This window comes from Dromiciops gliroides, chromosome 4 (genome assembly GCF_019393635.1).
Source record: "Dromiciops gliroides isolate mDroGli1 chromosome 4, mDroGli1.pri, whole genome shotgun sequence".
Taxonomy (NCBI): Eukaryota; Metazoa; Chordata; class Mammalia; order Microbiotheria; family Microbiotheriidae; genus Dromiciops; species Dromiciops gliroides.
The window spans coordinates 426,327,072-426,339,565 of NC_057864.1; positions in this window are offsets into that span (position 1 = coordinate 426,327,072).

Consider the following 12,494-nt stretch of genomic DNA (forward strand, 5'->3'; position numbering starts at 1 on the left):
CGTTGGTGAACAGGGATTTTCTAAAGGGCTTTTTTAGTCAATCTCCACTTACCCCTATTTAGTTTCCTAGTTAGTTGGTCTCTGAGTGTGTCAGGTTAATTCTAGTTCCCACCCACCCACCCATATCAATAATCAGAGCAAAGAGGGAAATGGGCTTGTGCTCTCACTCTTTTCAATGGGTCAATTTTGCTCTGGCCCCTTGTTAAAGAATGTGCTTGTCTGGTACTCAAGCTTGTTTGTCTCCATGTATTGTATCCCTCTGTTTGGTGGCTGTGGTGAAGATAATTCCCTAGGTGAACCTGAGAATGGATCTCAAGTCCCTGGTGGCCTCCATTGCTTTGTGTTTCTTTAGTGGTTCTTGTCTTAGACAAAAAAGAAAGAAAAAAGAGTAGATCCTTTGTGACTTGGAATTTCATAGGTTGAGAGAGAGAGAGAGAGAGAGAGAGAGAGACAGACAGACAGACAGACAGACAGACAGACAGACAGAAGACACAGACAGAGACAGAGACAGAGACAGAGACAAAGAGACAGATAAAGAAAAAGAGAGACACAGAGAGACAGAGAGACACACACAGAGAGAGACAGAGACATAGAGAGACACAGAAAGAGACAGAGACATAGAGAGACACAGAGAGAGAGACAGAGACAGAGAGAAAGAGAGCATTTATTAAGCATGTGCTATGTGTCAAATACATAGTAAGAGGGGACCCTTGCAAAAAGTCCAGCAAATCGAGTCATGAGTGAGGTGAATCATGGCTGGGGCCCTTCTTGAAATAATGGTCTGAGCAATCTGTCACTCATCAGGAGAATGAAGTCTCAGGGTAGAGGTTACTCCAGGATGGGAAGACAAGAAATGGGATCAAATCCTGCTTCAGACACTAGATGTGTGACCATGAGCAAGTTGCTTAATCTCTCTTAGCCTCAGTTTCCTCAACTATAAAATGGGGATAGTAGTAGCCCTTACCTCCCATGGTTATACTAAGGATCACATGAGATATTACCTGAAAAGCACTTTGCAAAACTTCAAGTACTTGATAGCTGTTCGCTGTTATCTTACTGATCGTCACAACAGCCTTGTAAGGTAAGTACCATTATGCATATGAGGAAACTGAGGCTGAGAGAAAAGACTTGCCCTTTGTTACACACCTAGTATGTGAAGCAGAATTTGAACTCAGAACTTCCTAATGCTAACTCCATCACCATAGCCACTATATTAGAGAAACACTGCTCTATCTAAATTAAAAAGGTAATGTTCTGAAATCTGACTGAGAGTGCTCAGGAGAAACGTAATACTCTCTTCCATGATAATCTGAGCAACAGGTAATTCAATGCTGTAGTGAAAACTTTATATGTCACCACCAAAGTAATGGAGAGCTATGTGTAGATTTTTCAACTCCAGAAATTGCAGAATGGATGAGAAAGCATTTATTGAGCTTTCTCTGTGCCAGGTACTAAGCTAAATTCTGGGGTTATGAGTACAAGCAACCAGTGTAATGGGGTTTGGCACAAGGTGGAGTGCCTCCATCTTGATGTGGAGGATGCTAAGCAGCCACATCTGGGAGTCAGGAATCCTGATGACATGTAAAGAAGTGCCTTGGAGAGAGACTATGGGACATGTGTAGACATTCTGTAATCAGTTTCAGCTGGCTAATCACATGGTTGGGAGGAATCTTTCTCTATTGATTGCATAGCCAGGATCATTGGCATTTAAAAAAATTCCTGAGTTAGCTTTGGCTCTCTTTTCTCTCGGTTGATTTTATATCTGGGGGAGGGCAGCATGTCCTTTACTCACAGCTTCCACTGAGAGACTATGTTGTAAGAGGAGACTGTAGGACTTTTTAGCCTTTAAGACCACATGGCTCCCCCAAATAGGCCTCTGTCTTTGGCTTTTTTGTTTGTTCTTTTCCAGTCTAGGTGCAAAGAGTGGAATCTTTTATTGAGTTGGGAGAGTGAGCTACAGGAATCTGGGAATTGGAATCCAGGCTGGGTTTTGCAGCATTTATGCCCAAGAAGCAAGGAATGAATGACCAATAGAATCTATCTCCTGGACCACCAGTGAAAGCTGAGGCAAGGATTTATATAATAACAATGTCATGATTGGATATGAACTCGATGGGACCTATGCTATGTAAGAAGTGAGCTAAATTTTGAGCCTTCTCGACCAGAGAATGAAGTAGTGTAGAAGACAGCATGTTCTGGGGATATTGGGGTAAAAGCACATTTGTTTTTGCTCTATCTTCGTAGTAACCATTCCCTTAGCAAGTTTCATGATATTAGGTGGTTAAATGGAATTGGGGCACCTGCTAGTCACTGACCTTTTACAAATGGCAGGAACATAGCCAGTGGGGAATTAACAGAGAAAAGAGACACTTCAACCCACAGGGTACCCTAGAACTCTGAGGAGGAAGATATAGCAGGCCTAGCTTGGAGATACTGAGACCAGGACACACAGACTATACAAACAAGACAGTTCCTGTATTCAGGGAACTTACTAATACAGGAAGACAATCTATTTAGGGGACTACTGTCCACGGAAGAGAGTTTTGGACACAAATCAGAGAAAATGGTGATTGGAGGGGGCAGCTAAGTGGTGCAGTGGATAAAGCACAAGCCCTGGATTCAGGAGGACCTGAGTTCAAATCTGGCCTCAGACACTTGACACTTACTAGCTGTGTGACCCTGGGCAAGTCACTTAACCCTCATTGCCCCACAAAAAAGGAAAAAAAGACAAAAAAAATGGTGATTGGAGGTGATAGGACAATCAATTAACATGTCCTTACTAGAAATGACAATTTCAATTTGATGATTCTTCTCAGAACTAGCCATTCTCAAGGTAGGTGAGTATATGAAATGGCACATAATGTCCCATAACTGCATAAGATAAGGGGAGAGCTTATGCCCATGGTCAAGGAGTGGGTCCTCCAGCTTCCCCAGGGGAGGTGGTTGGAGCACAGGAGGCATGGAGATGTCTATGAATTGGAAGGTGAGTGGAAGAAAGAAGATTTCTTTTTTAAAGTAAAAAGGAAAACTGGGATTAGATCAAGCAGGGTTTGCTGAACAGTTAAAGCATAATTTGAGAGAGTATCTGGTAAAGCCTGGAATATAATAGGAAGCAAGCAAATTCTACAGGGCTGATATTTCATATCACAAATTGAAAATGATCAGAAATAGCACAAGGAGAAACACTGACTTAACTGTACCCCCTCACACGCACACAGACACACAGACACAGACACAAAGACACACACACACACACACACACACACACTCAGAACTGTGAATTCACTAGGTCCCAGTTTCATGGAGTCTCAGATTTGGTAGAACCAGGGAGGACAGTTTATGAAATACAAAATCATCTGATGAAGGCTAGCAAAGACCTCATAATTGGCTTACTCCACTGACCATGTATGTGTGTGACACTGTGAGAAAGATTAAAACCCCTTCTAAGCAGGAAGCCAAATATATTTTTTTAAAAGTCTCCAAAGAAAAGTCAACCTTGGCTTGAATTCAACGTGTGCCTGTTGAATTAAAGAGACAGCTGTGATATAGTAGTCAGCAGTGGCGTCAGAGGATGTGGGTTTGAATCCCAGATCTGTCACTTACTACCCAGAACCCCTTTCAACCTTATTTTCCTCATCTCTGAAATGAGAAGGTTGGTCCAGGTTAGTTGTTTTTAACCTGGGGTCCACAGATGCCCAAAGGGTCTGTGAGTAGATTTCAGGGGATCCCTGGAACTTAGATGGATAAAAATATATATTTTATTTTCACTAACCACCATCTGAAATTCAGCATTTCCTTCAATTATTTAAAAGCATTATTGTAAAAAAGGAGCCATAAACTTTTCCAGACTGCCAAAAGGGTACACGACACAAGAGATTAAGAACTCCTGATTTATGTCAATGAATCATCGTTCTTGAGCAAAGCTTTTTAAACTGTGGGTTGTGACCCCAAAAAGGGTCACATAACTGAAAGTGGGGGGGTCATGAAAAATTTGGCAGCAGTAAAAGGTTATGTATACCTATTTTATTTGCCTGTATAGCTGGAGTCACATAAAATTTTCTTGAGTGAAAAGGGGTCTCAGGTGGAAGAAGTTTAAGCTGTCTTGTTCTACAGCATCAAGATACCTCAGAGACTCAACACCCTCATTTTACCAGTCAGGAAACTGAGGCACAGAGAGGTAATTGACTTGCCCAATATGACATATAAGTTCTCTTTCATCTCATCTCTTTAATCCTACAAACTGGAGAAACGTTTCAAGCCTGTGACTTTGAGCCCCTGTTCTCTCTCTGCAGATGCGCCCTCGCTCAGCCACTCCAGGATTTCCTGATCATAATGAGGAAGCCTTGCTGATCAGCCAGTAAACCCAGATTAAAATCACATCACCTTTTGACCTCAAGCCCCTCCCTTTGTTTACCAGTCTGAAAGCTGGCACAGATGACTATAAAAGGATGAAAAAGAAAGAAGTTTCAGAAAGCGGAGATATATAAAGATCTGCTCGCTTTTGCGCTCTAACAACCCACACTGGGTAGAACCCTTCCTGTGTATTGTTGAGAGCAAGAATCCCAGGGGCCTCCCATTTTAGGGTATCATGTGAAAGCAGACAGATGCCTTCTGCCCCAGGCAACCTTTGTGCCCAACGGAGAACATACTGGAGGCCTTCCTTAAACACATAATCAGGTCCTCACTCAAGCACTGAACTATCTAGAGAAGGCCCTACAGATAGGTGAAGTAGGCAGTTTTAGGTAGGGGTTGAGGAAGTGTGATTTGGAAGGTGGGAAGGTTGCTTGGCTCTCCCAAATACCTTTCCTGCTTACTAAAGGATGTTTGACATTTCTTGAATAAAAGGTGGCTCTTACTATTTCATAGTTAGAGATGAGCTCTAAATGCAAATACATGATATATGTGTGCATGCATATACACGTGCACACATGTATGTGTATATATACATATGCATATACATACATATGTGTATATATAATATGTGTATGTGTGTGTGTGTGTGTGTGTGTGTGTGTGTATAAGATCTTCTTGAAGAAGTATAGTACAGGAAAAAAAAAAGGCCTAGTGATGGAGCTAGGGGACCTTCTTTGCTGCTTGCTACTCATATGAAAATCAGCCTAGTGGATAGCATGCTATACTTTCTGCATCAAAAAGACCTAGGTTCAAATCCAAATCTGAAGTATCAGATATTTCTAGCTATGTGATGTTGGGCAAGTCATTTAACTGTTCCATGCCTCAGTTTCCTCACCTACAAAATGAGAAAGTTAGACTTAAAGACCTCTAAATTAAACTCTCTTTGATCTTTAAATCTATGTCTATTTCATGCAACCTCGTGGGGCCTCAGTTTCCTCATCTGGAAAATAAGGGGTTGGCCTGGATGGTCCCTGAAGTCCCTTTGAACTTTAGTGCTATAATCCTGAGGGAAGTAAAACAACTGCTTAATTCACACGAATGTGTAACTGATTGATATCAGATCCCTTGCTCTTGTTGAGGAGAGAACACTGGGTTTGAAAGTTGAGGGACAACAGGGCTGAGGGCTGTGGGAAATATAGTCAATTAAAAAAAGGTTGAGGGTCACTGGAAAGGAGAGTTCTATATTATAATTTTCCCTAATGGTATAGTGGGAAAAAATACTGAATTTGAAGTCAAGGAATCTGGTTTTAAAACCTGGCTCTGCAACATACTATCTATGTGAATTTGGCAAGCCACACAAACTCATGGAGCCTTATAGTTTCTTCATCTGTTACATGATGAGGTTGGATCCCTTCCAACTCCAAATATTCTGATCTGGGACAGTGTATGAGATATGAGAACCAGCAGTGAAACATGCTCCAAGTTAGTGACACTGCCCACAGTACTTCTCTGCCTCGTATCTGATCTCTTCCCTGACATATTCTTTCTCCCCTCTTTCTTTACTGAGTGTCAACCTTATATTAAACCAAAGCTCCGCCCTGTCTCTCTTTCTGCTGGTGTAAATCAGTCATGTGCATATGTATGGAGTTCTGTCACCTAAGTTGAGAAAGGGCATACTTAGAAATGAGGCCCATATCTGATATGAAATAAAGATTGGTCAACTGGCCACCTAGGTCAACTGCAGTAAAGGACAATTGGTTTAGGTTTACACATATCTCCATGATGATAAGCCTGCTCATTTGTTTCTTCCCTTCCTGGACTACAGGAAGCTTACACTACTCCACCCTTTCCAGCTGTTGCCAAACAGATAATACTGATATGGATGAACATACAGAGGACGTGAGAAATGCTAGAGTAGAAATGTTGTAAGTAAGTAGATAATAGAAATGCTTTCATTATTATTGCATGCCAAGGATAAGAGCATTGGGGATATACATTAGCAACTTAATGCTCAGGAGGTTTATGTATATTTAGGGGGAAGCTGTTGCTTCTCTGATGATAAATCTGGGAGGACTTCATGGGGAGGAAAAGATTTTGTAGGGGCTTTTTGATATGTATGGAAAACAGGGATTTACATTTATATAGCATTTTCTTTATGTTATTATCCTCATTTTAGAGTTGACGAAATCAGGATTGAGAGAAGTTAAGTAACTTGCATAAGGTCAAAAAGCTAATAAGAATCCAAGCTGGGCTTTGAAATCCAGTTTCCTGACTCCAAGACCAGTGCTTGGCTTATTATACCCTGCTGCTTATAGATAGAGGGTGAAAGATTGATTCATCAAAGCCCAGAGTATTAAACCGAGAAGGCACACTTTGAAGACCGAGGGAAATTTGTAGGGCAAATAAAAGCAATTAGTAAAATGGATGCTTGTGGATTTATAACAAGGACCATTTCATGAAAATCTCTTCACAGTTGCACTTCCTGGAAGACCATAGGGAAGCTTTGGGAAAAAAGAGACTTAGTGCTAGATAGAGTCAGAGAAACTTAGTTTAAATCCCACTTTTGATGCTTGTTGCCTGTATGAAACTAAGCATGATTGATAGAATGCTGCACTTCTTGAGTACAGGACATCACAGGTCTACTTCTGGCCAAAGGGACTTGGCATGTTAGTAGAGCAGGAGAAACCCTGAGTAGTTCCTTGTTCTTCCATTGCCCCACAACAACAGTAATTGGGCAGAGCGCCTGTCAGTCAAAATAAGAGATGGTTTCTGGCTCTAGGCTCTTCCTTGGATTCTCCAGGTGATACCACATAACTATAAGACTTCTGGGCAATGGTGGGAAAGTGCTGGCCCTTTCTACCCTAGCACGATGGTAGCTGTGCCTGTGTGATGGATAATGCAAAGGGCAACTTTTAAAAGTAGGCAGGCTGGTCCATTGGTTCCCCGTTACCTTTTTTTCTATTGTGTTTGTTCTCACCTCACTTTAGGTAAATCAATATGTATCCAAGATGGCAGCTACTATAATGGTCTTGGAGAGATTGGCCACTCACACAAGGTTATTAGTCTAAACTTGACTAGTTTACTAGTGTATGTGGGTTGTTGAGCTAACCTAGAAAATTCAAAGCCTTTCTTTTATTATTTCTTTGGAAAAACACGTTCCTAGGTATGAGGAAGTTACAAATGAACTTTTGGAATGCTAAGGGATAGCTGAATGGTGCAGTGGATAGAGCATTGGATTTGGAGTTAGGAAGACTAGAGTTTGAATCCTGATTCAGACACTTCCTATCAGTTTGACCATGGGAAAGTCACTTACATTTTTCAATTGAAAAATGAGGAGAAGAGCACCTATTTCCCAGGATTGTTGTGAGGATCAAATGATATAATCTATGTAAGGCACTTTACAAATCTTAAAGTTTTATAACAATGCTAGACACTAATCAATGTGAAAGGGTGGGATAACTGTATTTCAGTTCCTCTGGTAATCCATAATCTCTCTTGTAATGATTGGAATGATGCCACCTACTGGAGACTTGCTGTGGGAAAGCTCCACCATGAGGAAAATGCCTCAGAGGCATTGTGGCTTTTCCTTGGCCTCATTTCAGGAAATGACGTTTGCTCATGGGTGCTGTCTATCAAGGCTACCAGCCAATCAACTTGAGGAGCCTCCTATTTTCTGGGAGGGGACAGGAAGGAGGAGAGGGAGCCTGCGCAGAGAGCTCTTGTGTTTTTGGGTTCCTGACTTGGTGGTGGTGGCGGCAGAGGACTTCACAGGAAATTTGAGGAAAGATAGAAAAGCCAGGCTGTTGGAATTCTGTTCTCAATCTTTTTCTTTCTATTTTCCAATAAACCCTTAAAAACCTAAACTCGTTTTATCAGTGATTTTAGTCAGTTTCCCCCAAAACTGGGGGAACAGATTAGAATCCACATTTAGAATCTTAAATTACACACCCTTATGTGAGTAATCCCTCCACTGGTAGAGAACAGTACATTCATTTACTAATTTTTGTCCAGTCTTTTCACAAATCCTCTAAAGGATATAACCAAAGCTCTGGAGGCCCCCTTTTCAGTCTTTCATGGATACTAGTACAATATTCAGAGTGTTCACCTATCTATCTCCTGTGTGACCAGCCTACTTCCTTTTTACATCAGACCTTTTGTGGGGACCAATTTTTAATTGGGGAGTGCTAGCTAAGCGGCTCGAAGTTAAGCCTCTCGCTGCAATATTGGGGCAAGGAAGGAGACCGGCAGCCTCCCTCAAAACAGAACAAGATTTATTTTAACAAGAACGAACTTAAAAAAAAAAACCACACAAACAGGATCAGTAGGATCAAGGGAAAGGAAATAAAATGGGGAAAGGGAAATTATAATACCTGAAAAAATACCACCGCCCAGGAATCAGCTGAAAATACGCAGCAGAACGCCTGTCACTTTCCAGCTTCCACCTAGAATGCCCAATTCTCTTCCCCCAAACCTAGAAACACCCCACACAGCCCCAGCCAATGGGATGGCCAATCTGACAGTCACATGACTGCCCTCACTAGGCTTCCAATCATGATTTTGCCAGGGCCATGTAGGCGTCGGCGAGTGGTGATGACGTGAGGTGCCAGAGCCCTGGCAACAGCTACAACCAGTGGGCGGAGCACTGTGCGGTTTGCGGAGCCCCAGGCCAGTGCGCGCCGAGGCATAAAAACCTCAAATAACAGTTAATTCTTTACACTTTCCTGGATGATATTATTTATATTGATAGGCAATGTAGCATAAGGAACAGAGAGCAGGTCTTAAGGCCAGGAGGAACTGGGTTCAACCTCGGCTTTTGATACATGCTGCCTCTGAGTCCCTGGCAACTCTTTAGGACCATGCTGTAGTGCAGGTGACCATCTGCATTGATAGAAGGGATTTCTTCACTGGGAGTTCTGTATGTCAATGGAATCACATGCCTCAGCCCAAATCATCTTTTATACCACTTTTTGTGAGCAAGACACCAATGGACTGTAACCTACTCAGACCTGCCATGCCTCTCTCCATTGTCCTTTGAGTCACCACAATTTTGAATCTAGTAGTCCATGGTTTGAAGCCATGTAATATCACTAGAAGAATATTGATGTTGAAAAGATGGTTTGGGGTCAGGAAGCAGCTTGGGAATTGCTTAAAGTCCTGCACAATTCCCCAAATGCAATACAGCTGTAGCTCTTTCTCCTATTCCACTGTATTCTAGGCCCAGTTTATTGTTTGTTGCCATTTCCTATCCAAGTTAGAAGCACTGATTAACAAAATTGATGGGCTGTCCATCCAACTTCTTGTCATCATCTGGACAATAGGTCTTTTCTATTACTTTGTTTTTTCCTTTGTGGACTAGTAGGCTGATCCTTTCTGAATTGTGGATCTCATTGAGGTGGTCCTGTTCTTGGACTTGGATGCAATCAGCACTTTGTCATCTGCAAATACCAGAACCTACAGGAGCTCACCTTTGCTATTTGGACTCAGTGTAGGGCATCCGTCATGTTAGTGGTGAATACTTTCGGTGAGACTACGATTCCCTGATTTATGCCTCATTTTATAATCAAAGGAGTGTTGAATTAAATTATCTTTAAGAATTGCAATATTTTGCTTTTTGTATCTGTGTCCCTAGCTCTTAGCACAGTTCCTAATACATAGCAAGAGCTTAATATTTTTTTTGTTTATTCATTGTGCTTATCAAAATATCTAGTATGAGTTTAGCATAGTATGAGAGAGAGAAACATATTATTGGAGGAGACCCTTTAAGGCAATATTTTGTTCTAGAAAGTCAAATACTTTTTTTAAAGTAATGAACATTTTTATGGTTCCAATTTTTACCCCTCCTCTTCTCCCTCCCTGAGGCAGTAAGCAATCAGATATGGATTATACATGTATGATTATATAAAACGTTACCATATTAGTCATTTTGTGTAAGAAAACTTGAATAAAAGAAACAAATGAAAGAAAGTGAAAAACAGCATGCTTCAGTCAGTGTTGCATAATATCAGTTCTTTCTTTGGAGGAGGACAGTATGTTCCATCAATAGTCCTTTGGGATTGTCTTGATCATTGTATTCTTGAGAATAGTTAAGTCATTCATAGTTATTCATCAAACAATATTGTTGTCTCTGTGCACAATGTTCTCTTGGTTCTGCTCACTTCACTATACATCAGTTCATACAAATCTTTACAGGTCTTTCTGAAATCATTCTGCTTGTCATTTCTTATAGCACAATAATATTCCATCACCATCATATAACACAGCTTGTTTAGCTATTCCCCAATTGATGGGCATTCCTTTGGTTTCCAATTCTTAGCCACCAAAAAAAAGAGGTGCTATAAATATTTTTGTACAAATAGGTCTTTTCCTCTTTTTGGGGATGTCTTTGGGATATAAACCTAGCAGTGGTATTGCTCAATCAAAGGGTATGCCCAGTTCTATAGCCATTTGGGCATAGTTCCAAATTGCTCTCCAGAATGGTTGGTTGGATCTTTTCACAACCCCACCAACAGTGGATTAGCATCCCAGCTTTCCCACATCCCCTCCAACATCCAATATTTTCCATTTTTGTTATATTTGCCACTCTGATAGGTATGAGGTGATACTTCAGAGTTGTTTTAATTTAATAGTGAATCAAAAGAAATTTTTCATATGATTATAGACAACTTTGATTTCTTTGTCTGAAAATTGCCTGTTTATATCCTTTGATCATTTATCAATTGGGGGGAATGACTTGTATTTTTATAAATTTGTAAGTCAAGCACTTAAAAACATCAACAAACAACAGGCTTTTATATTTTTTACTCCTTTGAATGTGAAAATATGGATATTTCAGAAAGTCATTTGCATAAGCCTCCTTGATTTCTTCTAGTATTTTAATTGATAATCTTTGGATCAATGTGTGTAGCTAATTCTCTTAAAGATTTTAAAGAAATTAGAAAATAGGCATATGATTCAATAAATACTAGTGATTTCTTGATCATTTAAAATGCTATCTAGGATTTTTCCAATCATTTGATATCTTTGCTGTTTTCAGATCATTTTAAACCTCATCTTTCAAAGGTTTCAAAATCTTGTCACCTTCAGAATGAATTTCTTCTGTGTGTAGTCAGTTTGGTCTAGAAGGTTTTCCTGAATTCATTTTCTTAACTGCTATTCCCACTACTTCATAAAGCACATTGGGAACAAAGATGTCTGAGCACTATTATTGAGTATGAATAAATTGACAGTATAGAAATACTGACAGATCTGTTTCATTTTGTGCCTATTTGGTATCCTAGTTTCACATATAAATCGTCTTGTGATAATGTTCAGTTAAAAGTTCAAAACACATTATAAAACCAAATATAAGTGATATTTTATTAGTTATTTGATTCCTTCCCCTCCCCTTAGAAACATGCTTATGTCTGTATGCTAAAAAAAATGGCTTTGACCTTGCTATAATATTATGTGTCTTTTCCTTTTCTGCCAAACTTCTAAAAAGACTAGTCTGTGCTCACTGCTTCATCATTATCACCATTTGGTCTTTGATCTTTTGAAATCTGGTTTCTGTCCCACCACTCTACTGAAACAACTCCTTCAAAGATCACTAATGACTTTCTTATCATCAAGTCCAATGTCTTTATTTTGTCCTTTATCTTTGAGCTCTCTACAGAATTTCATTATCTGCAAAACTAGGTAATGGTGGCTAATTCTAGATGACCTCTTTTAGCTCCAAGTTTTTGATACTCCATCTTCCCTTTAACTGTGGGGATAATCAACATTTATAATCATAGAGTTTAGAGTTGGAGGGTACCCCATGTTCAGTTAAAGACTACATGTGGTGAGGCTCTTCATACCATGTTTAAGGTGAAACATAATGAAACTATGATTATAAGAGCATTAGTATCTCTATTAAACAATTTGAGTGGGGATTTTCTTCCCTCAATTTTGTGAGGATTTACTGGCAATTAATGGAGAAACATTTATCAAGATCTTATTATGTACCAGGTACTGTGCTAGGTACTGGGATAGAAAGACAAAAATAATATAATTTTTGTCCTCAGACAGCTTACTTTCTGGCCAGGGACACAATACACACATGTGTTATATACATATATATGTATGTATATATAATATATATCTTTATTATTTTATCACACAAT